Here is a 10,249-nt window from a genome sequence, read left to right on the forward strand (position 1 = left end):
GAAAAGAAAAGATTGTGGACTAAATTGCAAAATCTTTATATTTTGGTACCAAGGTAAGTTCATGTGTAAATAATGTAGCATAATTGTTATTTTTAAGTTATTGATGTTAATTATATGATACGCTAATTTTTAATCGTGAAATATTATGCTTTCGGTTAATGTTGAGTAATATGCAAATTATGTTTACTACTTAATAAATATGAATTGCTACCAAGTATCGGCCCGATATTCCATGGAAGACGACAAATATGAGATCGAGGGAAAAGCCCGCTTGAACCTTAGGAATAGATTAGGATACAAGTGACATGTCACTAGGATGGTTGAGCATCCGAACTCGTTGAGTTGAGTCCGAGTTCACTTATGGATGCAAATGTCCGAACTCGTTGAGTTGAGTCCGAGTTCGTGAGATGTAACTAGGCATCCGAACTCGTTGAGTTGAGTCCGAGTTCATTTATGGATGCGAACGCCCGAGCTCGTTGAGTTGAGTCCGAGTTCACTTAGGGGCGGGTTACATAATTTCTTGATTACATATGAGGCACTTATGTGCAAATTATCCGTGTATCCGAGTTGTATTCCGATGTGTTCAACGGGTGAAATTTCTAGTGAAATGGAAGAACACTTAAGATGCAAGTGACGTTTTGGTAAGTGTTGTGAAATGGACACTTTGGACAGGTATGTTCTTAACCCTCGGGTTGAAAATAGATACAACAACGATAAGGTGGTAAGATGATGAATGATGTTTAAAGATGTGATATATGTTTTGGTGGTACCATGCTAAAGTTGTTTGGTATATTTGTATTGTTATGTTACTTGTTATTTACATATGAACTTACTAAACATTTATGCTTACTCCTTCCTTTTCATTCACTGTAGTTTTGAACAAGCCGGCTCAGAATCGGACAGTCGAAAGTTCGATCACACTATCCAAAGGACTTTTATCTTGGTAAATGGCTTGTACAACTACTTAAGTATGGCATGTATAGCAATATACCTATTTTGTGTAAATAATTTTATGATATGGCCATGTTTGGTTGAGAAAATGTTTGATATTGATAAGTCATGGTGATGGCTAATTTAGATCATGTTTGATATCATGGAAGTTTAACAGGTTATCTAGTTCATAAAAATTCATGGAAAGATGAAACTTGCCTTAAAATAGAATATTGCTGCAGCAATGACATGAATTTGAAAAATCACTAAAAATAGTATAAATAGAAATAAATGATTAGTAAGTTATGAAATTGAAGCTTAATGAGTCTATTTTCATATGGATTGAAAAAAACAGGAATATAAATTATATTTTATGAGATATTTAAACTTTTGCGAAACAGGGCCAGAGTGATTTCTGGATCTCCTGTTCTTAATTTAAAAATTCATAATAAATTTTACTAAAATAATTAGAAGTTTTTATTTATATGTACAGATTCCTTATTGAGTCTAGTTTTAATAGAAATAAACCTCATAGTCATTGAAATTTTCTATAGAGATATATCTGATTCGTAATACACAGAGGTCAGAGCAGTCAAACCTGAAACAGGGGATACTTTAATTAATAAACTGTACTAATTGGCCCAATAAAAAATTCTAGAAAAAAATTAGTAAATAGATATATGAGTCTAGATTCAGGGAAAATTTACAGATCTTGATTTTGAGTTTTGTAACTCGAGATATGATTTTTCTTGTAACTATAACGCAAGTAGCTAGAAAGCTGTGAATGTAGAAACAAATGATTTGCAGTTCTTAAATTGATAAATTATGTTCGGTAACCCCTCAAGCTCGACTCCGGTGATGGTCTCGGGCATGGGGGCGTTATATTTAGTGGTATCAGAGCAGGTTTAGTCGGTTCTCGGACTACGTGTTGTATGTATGGATTTTGCTATACATGCCATATGTATGAATTGTGATAGTGTGACGACTTCTGACCTTTTTGATTGATTTTTATATAGTAAATGGATCCCGATCCAGCTGTGGCAGATGAAGTAGAGAGTAATGCGCCAGCTCTGGCTGAAGGGGCAGTGCCGACTGAAAACCCACCTCCTACTGTTGGTTAGGGAGGAGGAGAAAGGGATCGAGAAACCTTTCTCCAAATGATGAGTGCATGGTACACTGAGTTCGTTCGTACGAACCCAAATGTACGACCTCCCCCACCTCCCCCAATTCCTCAACCTATGCCTCCAATGCCTCAAGGAGTGGATATGATAAAATTTCACAGAACCCCCGTTGATAGAATTCGTAAACAAGGGGCTGAAGAATTTAGAGCAAATATTGATGATGATGCAGAGAAAGTAGAGTTCTGGCTTGAAAATTCTATCCGGGTATTTGATGAATTATCTTGTACACCTGAAGAATGTTTGAAATGTGCTACATCTTTGTTGAGAGATTTAGCCTATAATTGGTGGAAGACTTTGATTTCAGTGGTACCGAAAGAGAGGGTAACCTGGGAATTCTTTCAAGAAGAGTTTTGGAAGAAATATATTAGTGAAAGATTTATTGATCAAAAATGTAAAGAGTTTCTTGAGCTGAAGTAAGGTAATATGACAGTCTCAAAATATGAAAGAGAGTTTGTTCGATTGAGTAAGTATGCCAGGGAATATGTTCCTACAGAAGCCAAGATGTGCCGACGATTTGAAGACGGGCTTAACGAAGACATTAAGGTATTTGTTGGGATCCTTGAACTAAAAGAAATGGTGGTACTTGTCGATCGAGCTTACAAGGTTGAAGAATTACTGAAGGAAAAGAAAAAGGTAGAATCTGAAACACGAAATTGGAAGAAAAGACCAATGAGTAATGCACCTTCACAGCAACCCGGAAAGTCAAGAAATATGAATCCTCGTTCCCAAGTTTCAGCTGGGCAATCATATGGAAATTTTAAGAAGCAAAATGTGGGTCCTAAATCTAAGAATACTTCTGTAGCCAGTGTAGGGAACTCGAGATTTGTTAAACCCAAGTGCCAGCAGTGTGGTAGAAATCATTTTGGTCCGTGCAGAGCAAATGAATGTTTTCGATGTGGTTCTCCGGATCATTTTATTAGAGACGCCCAGAGAGCCGAGAAAGAAAAATTTTGAGTGTAAAAGCTAGTGGTGCAAACTCGAGGGAAGGTATCCAGAAAAGTGGAAGTGAAACAAGCAAGAAGAATGTAGCCAGAGATGCGAGAGTTAGATCTGAAGGAAGAGCTTCGGCTAGAACTTATGCTATTAAAGCGCGTGAAGATGCTTCCTCACCCAATGTGATTACCGGTACATTTTCTCTTTATGATATTAATGTTATTGCTTTGATTGATCCTGGTTCTACTCATTCATACGTATGCATTAAACGGTGTCTAGTATGAATATACCTGTTGAGAACACGAATTTATGATTAGAGTGTCGAACCCGTTAGGCAAATGCGTGATAGTTGATAAAGTAAGCAAGAAATGCCCTTTAATGATTCGGGATCATTACTTTCTGGCCGACTTGATGTTGTTGCCGTTTGATGAATTTGATGTTATTTTGGGTATGGATTGGTTGACATTGCATGATGCTATAATAAATTGCAAAGAAAAGGTTATAGAATTAAAGTGTGAAAGTGGTGAAATTCATGCGGTTGAGCCGACAAATCGAGGCATTATCTAGTATGATTTCTTCGATGTCGGCTCGTAGATATTTGAGAAAGGGTTATGAAGCTTATTTGGCGTATGTAATTAATACAAAATAAGTTGAAAAGAAAGTTGAATCAGTGCCGGTGTGAATTTGCGGACGTATTTCCAGAAGAATTGCCGGGTTTGCCTCCAGTCAGGGAAGTAGAATTTGGTATAGATTTGATACCGAGAACAGCTCCGATCTCGATTGCTCCATATAGAATGGCACCAACAGAGTTGAAAGAATTAAAGTCGCAGTTGCAAGAGTTAACTGATAAAGGCTTTGTGAGACCAAGTTTTTCACCTCGGGGTGCTCCCGTGTTATTTGTGAAAAAGAAGGATGGTTCTATGAGATTATGTGCTGATTATTGGCAGTTAAACAAGGTGACAAATCAAAAACAAGTATCCATTGCCGAGAATTGATGATTTGTTTGATCAGCTAAAAGGAGTGACATGGTTTTCAAAGATTGACTTGAGATCTGGGTATTATCAGCTGCGAGTAAAAGAGTCAGATGTGCCTAAAACTGCTTTTAGAACAAGGTACGGTCATCATGAATTTTTAGTTATGCCATTCGGGTTGACAAATGCTCCTGCTGTGTTTATGGATTTAATGAATCGCATATTTCAGCCATACTTGGACAAATTTGTTGTGGTGTTTATAGATGATATTTTAATTTATTCAAAAGATGAGACAGAGCATCTTGAGCATTTGAGGATAGTTTTGCAAACTTTGAGAGATAAGCATTTGTATGCTAAGTTTAGTAAAAGTGAATTTTGGCTCCGGAAGTTGGATTTTGGGTCATATTGTTTCGTGATGGTATACGGGTTGATCCTAGTAAAATTTCAGCCATTGTTGATTGGAAACCACCAAAAACGAATCGAAGTTAGAAGTTTATTGGGGCTAGTGGGTATTATCGGCGGTTCGTAAATGGATTTTGTATAATTGCTGCTCCTATGACTAGACTACTTGAAAGGATGTTAAATTTGAATGGACGGAAGAATGTCAACAGAGTTTCAAGAATTGAAAAGTTATTAATCAAGCACCGGTGTTGATACAACCCGAATCGTAAAGAATTGTGGTGTATAGTGATGCTTCTCTAAATGGTTTGGGTGTGTACTCATGCAAGAAGGAAAAGTGGTGGCTTATGCTTCGAGATGCTTAAAACCTCATGAGAAGAATTATCCTACTCACGATTTGGAATTGGTCGGTGGTATTTGCTTTGAAGATTTGGCGACATTATTTGTATGGTGAAAAGTGTCGAGTATATACCGATCACAAAAGTCTTAAATACTTGATGTCACAAAAAGACTTGAATTTGAGACAGCGAAGATGGTTGGAGTTATTGAAAGATTACGAGCTTGTTATCGATTATCATCCAGGAAAAGTGAATGTGGTTGCCGATACTTTAAGCAGAAAGTTGCTGTTTGCTTTGAGAGTTATGAACACTCAGTTGAAAATTTTAGATGACGGTTCGATTCTAGCAGAGTTAAGAGCAAGACCGATGTTTTTACAAGAGATTTCTAAAGCTCAAAAAAATGATCAAGATTTGCTAGCCAAAAGAAAAAAAGTGAAGTCGATACGGATCGATTTGAATCGGTTCTGATGGTTGTTTGATGTTTAAAAATCGGATTTGTGTACCGAAAAATGATGAGTTGATTCAAAAGATTTTGCATGAAGCACATAATAGTTGTTTGGCGGTTCATCCGGGCAGTACGAAGATGTATAATGACTTAAAGAAAATGTCTTGGTGGAGTGGAATGAAAAGAGATATTTCCGAGTTTGTATCAAAGTGCTTAGTTTGTCAACAAGTGAAAGTTGAACACGTGTACCTTCGGGATTACTCCAGCCTATTATGGTTCCTGAATGGAAATGGGATCGGATTACTATGGATTTTATATCAGGGTTGCCGTTAACTCCAGGGAAGAAAAATGCCATCTGGGCAATAGTTGACAGACTGACTAAATCGGCTCATTTTATTCCGGTATGTACAGATTATTCTCTTAATAAGTTGGTTGAATTGTATATCCGAGAGATTGTTAGACTTCATGGGATACCTTTTTCAATCATTTCGGATAGAGATCCGAGGTTTACCTCACGGTTTTGGAAAAAGTTGCAAGAAGCATTAGGTACAAAGTTAAATTTCAGCACTGCCTTTCATCCACAAACTGATGGACAATCAGAGAGAGTAATTCAAATTCTTGAAGACATGCTCAGATGTTGCGTATTGGAATTTCAAGATAGTTGGGAAAGGTACTTACCATTGGTAGAATTTGCTTATAATAATAGTTATCAGACGAGTTTGAAGATGGCACCTTATGAAGCATTATATGGTCGTAAATGTCGGACACCATTGTATTGGACGGAACTCAAGGAAAATTAGATTTATGGAGTTGATTTAATAAAAGAAACCGAAGAAAAGGTGAAAGTTATTCGAGATTGTTTGAAAGCTGCTTCAGATAGACAGAAATCTTATGCGGATTTGAAACAAAAGGAAATGGAGTTTCAAGTTGGTGATAAGGTATTTTTGAAAGTGTCTCCATGGAAGAAAGTCCTTAGATTTGGACGAAAGGGCAAGTTAAGTCCGCGTTTTATTTGACCGTATGAAATAATTGAAAAAGTTGGACCGGTAGCATATCGGCTAGCGTTACCACCTAAATTAAAGAAGATTCATGATGTGTTTCATGTATCTATGTTACGTCGGTATCGTTCGGATCCTTCACATATAATTTCACCGACAAAAATTGAACTGTGACCGGATATGACTTATGAAGAAGAACCGATTAAGATTTTAGCTCGAGAAGTCAAACAACTAATAAATAAAAGTGTTGCACTTGTGAAAGTGTTGTGGCAAAAGCATGGGGTAGAAGAGACTACATAGGAACCTGAAGAAACTATGAGAAACCAATACCCACACCTGTTTACCGGTAAGATTTTCGAGGACGAAAATCCTTAAAAGGGGGGGAGAGTTGTAATATCCTGAATTAGGGCTTAATCGGAATAGTGGTTTCATGACCACAAATCCGAGATAGAAATAATTATTTTACAATGATTTTGATGTTTATGATATGATTGCATGATTGTGTGAAAATTTCGTGATGAAATTCTATGCCTAAAGTGCTTAAATTGAAAGTAGAGACTAAATCGAATAAGTTGCAAAACTTGCATTCTAGAAGTTTTTAGTATGAAATTGTTTTGGAGTATTAATGAAGAGGTCTTAAATAGCAATTTGACCAATTTTAAGTTCATGGACATAATTAGGACATGGAAGGAATTTATGGAAAGTTTAGTAGTAAGGGTATTTTGGTCATTTAGTTATTAAAATGAATTAAAAACAAAATTAAAAGCCAATTTTTGTCCATCTTCTTCATTAGGCCGAAATTTCAAGGGTTCTCCATAGCTAGAGTTTGTTTCAAGCTTCCAAGCTCCATAAGCCCCGTTTTTAATGTTATTTACGTTTTTGGAATCCCGGAAGCTCGATTAAGCTTATGCTAGCAATAATTCAACCTAGGGTTTATATTTGGAAAAATACCCATCGGTGAAATTTGTGTATTTTGATGTTTTATGATAGAATATGGGGTTTTAAATTATGTTAGACAACTTGTGCTACTCAGTTTTTAGTGAAAACGAGTAAAAGGGCTTAATCGGCAAAAATACCTAATAGTCACAAGTATATGTTAGAGAGAGAATTTGATGTTGCCATAGAAGGGAAAAGTGATCAGCATGTTATAAAACATAAGAATAAGGAATAAAGTTTAATTCCCGAGCCTAGGGGCAAAAGTGTAATTTTTCCAAAGTTCGTATTAAATGCTGTTTTGATGAATGTATGTATTAAATGAGATTAATTTGGTATTATAGATCAAGAAAAATGAGATTCAAGTCGTGATCGAGGAAAAGAAAAGATTGTGGACTAAATTGCAAAATCTTTATATTTTGGTACCAAGGTAAGTTCATGTGTAAATAATGTAGCATAATTGTTATTTTTAAGTTATTGATGTTAATTATACGATACGCTGATTTTTAATCGTGAAATATTATGCTTTGTAGTTAATGTTGAGTAATATGCAAATTATGTTTACTACTTGATAAATATGAATTGCTACCAAGTATCGGTTCCGATATTCCATGGAAGACGACAAATATGAGATTGAGGGAAAAAGCCTGTTTGAACCTTAGGAATAGATTAGGATACAAGTGGCATGTCACTAGGATGGTTGAGCATCCGAACTCGTTGAGTTGAGTCCGAATTCACTTATGGATGCAAATGTCCGAACTCGTTGAGTTGAGTCCGAGTTCGTGAGATGTAACTAGGCATCCGAATTCGTTGAGTTGAGTCCGAGTTCATTTATGGATGCGAACGCTCGAGCTCGTTGAGTTGAGTCCGAGTTCACTTAGGGGCGGGTTACATGATTTCTTGATTACATATGAGGCACTTATGTGCAAATTATCCGTATCCGAGTTGTATTCGATGTGTTCAACGGGTGAAATTTCTAGTGAAATGGAAGAACACTTAAGATGCAAGTGACGTTTTGGTAAGTGTTGTGAAATGGACACTTTGGACAGGTATGTTCTTAACCCTCGGGTTGAAAATAGTTACAACAACGATAAGGTGGTAAGATGATGAATGATGTTTAAAGATGTGATATATGTTTTGGTGGTACCATGCTAAAGTTGTTTGGTATATTTGTATTGTTATGTTACTTGTTATTTATATATGAACTTACTAAGCATTTATGCTTACTCCTTCCTTTTCATTCACTGTAGTTTTGAACAAGTGGCTCAGAATCGGGACAGTCGAAAGTTCGATCACACTATCCAAAGGACTTTTATCTTGGTAAATGGCTTGTACAACTACTTAAGTATGGCATGTATAGCAATATACCTATTTTGTGTAAATAATTTTATGATATGGCCATGTTTGGTTGAGAAAATGTTTGATATTGATAAGTCATGGTGATGGCTAATTTAGATCATGTTTGATATCATGGAAGTTTAACAGTTATCTAGTTCATAAAAATTCATGGAAAGATGAAACTTGCCTTAAAATGAATATTGCTGCAGCAATGACATGAATTTGAAAATCACTAAAAATAGTATAAATAGAAATAAATGATTAGTAAGTTATGAAATTGAAGCTTAATGAGTATATTTTCATATGGATTGAACAAAACAGAATATAAATTATATTTTATGAGATATTTAAACTTTTTTGAAACAGGGCCAGAGTGATTTCTAGATCCCCTGTTCTGAATTTAAAAATTCATAATAAATTTTACTAAAATAATTAGAAGTTTTTATTTATATGTACAGATTCCTTATTGAGTCTAGTTTTAATAGAAACAAACCTCATAGTCATTTAAATTTTTTATAGAGATATATCTGATTCGTAATACACAGAGGTCAGAGTAGTCAAACCTGAAATAGGGGATACTTTAATTAATAAACTGTACTAATTGGCCCAATAAAAAATTCTAGAAAAAAATTAGTAAATAGATATATGAGTCTAGATTTAGGGAAAATTTACGGATCTTGATTTTGAGTTTTGTAACTCGAGATATGATTTTTCTTGTAACTGTAACGCGAGTAGCTAGAAAGCTGTGAATGTAGAAACAAATGATTTGAAGTTCTTAAATTGATAAATTAAGTTCGGTAACCCCTCAAGCTCGACTCCGGTGATGGTCTCGGGCGTGGGGGCGTTACAAGAAAGTCCCAAAAAGCTCCGAACTTCAGTAACATTTCTCGGAGGCTTCCAATCAAGTATGGCTAAAATTTTGCTCGGATCAACTCGAATACCGGATGCAGATACCACATGCCCCAAAAAACTAACTTCTCTCAACCAGAATTCACATTTACTGAATTTCGCATATAATTGCTTGTCTCGTAAAATCTGTAATACCAATCTCAGGTGCTTGGCATGTTCAGTTTCATCGCGTGAATAAATTAAGATGTCATCTATAAACACAACTACAAACACTGTCTGAAAATTCGATTCATCAAATCCATAAATACCCACAGGGGCATCAAACGGCATCACTAAGAACTCGTAGTGACCGTATCTCGTTCTGAAAGTAGTTTTAGGTATATCTGAGTTTCGAACTCCCAACTGATAATAACCCGATCTCAAATCTATCTTTAAAAACACTGAGGCTCCCTTCAGCTGATCAAACAAATCATCAATATGCAGTAACGGATATTTTTTCTTTATTGTCACTTTATTTAATTGACGATAGTCGATGCACATTCTCATGGTTCCGTCTTTTTGTTTCACAAACAATACTGGTGCACCCCAAGGGGAGAAACTCGGTTGACCGAAACCTCTATCCGTCAACTCTTGCAACTGAGTTTTCAATTCCTTCAATTCCGTTGGTGCCATACAGTACGGAGCTATCGGAATTGGTGTAGTCCTAGGTACAAGTTCAATGCCAAACTCTACCTCTCGAACAGGTGGTAACCCCGGTAATTCCTCGGGAAAAAAATCCGGATACTCACAAACCACTGGTACTGATTCAAGCTTCTTTTCTGATTCTTTACTATCAAGTACGTACGCAAGATATGCTTCACACCCCCTTTTTACATATTTCTGAGCCAACATCGAGGATATCATTGTGGGTAACCCGTTCACGCCAGCAGACTCA

Source organism: Gossypium arboreum, chromosome 6 (assembly GCF_025698485.1).
Source record: "Gossypium arboreum isolate Shixiya-1 chromosome 6, ASM2569848v2, whole genome shotgun sequence".
In the NCBI taxonomy this organism is placed as follows: domain Eukaryota; kingdom Viridiplantae; phylum Streptophyta; class Magnoliopsida; order Malvales; family Malvaceae; genus Gossypium; species Gossypium arboreum.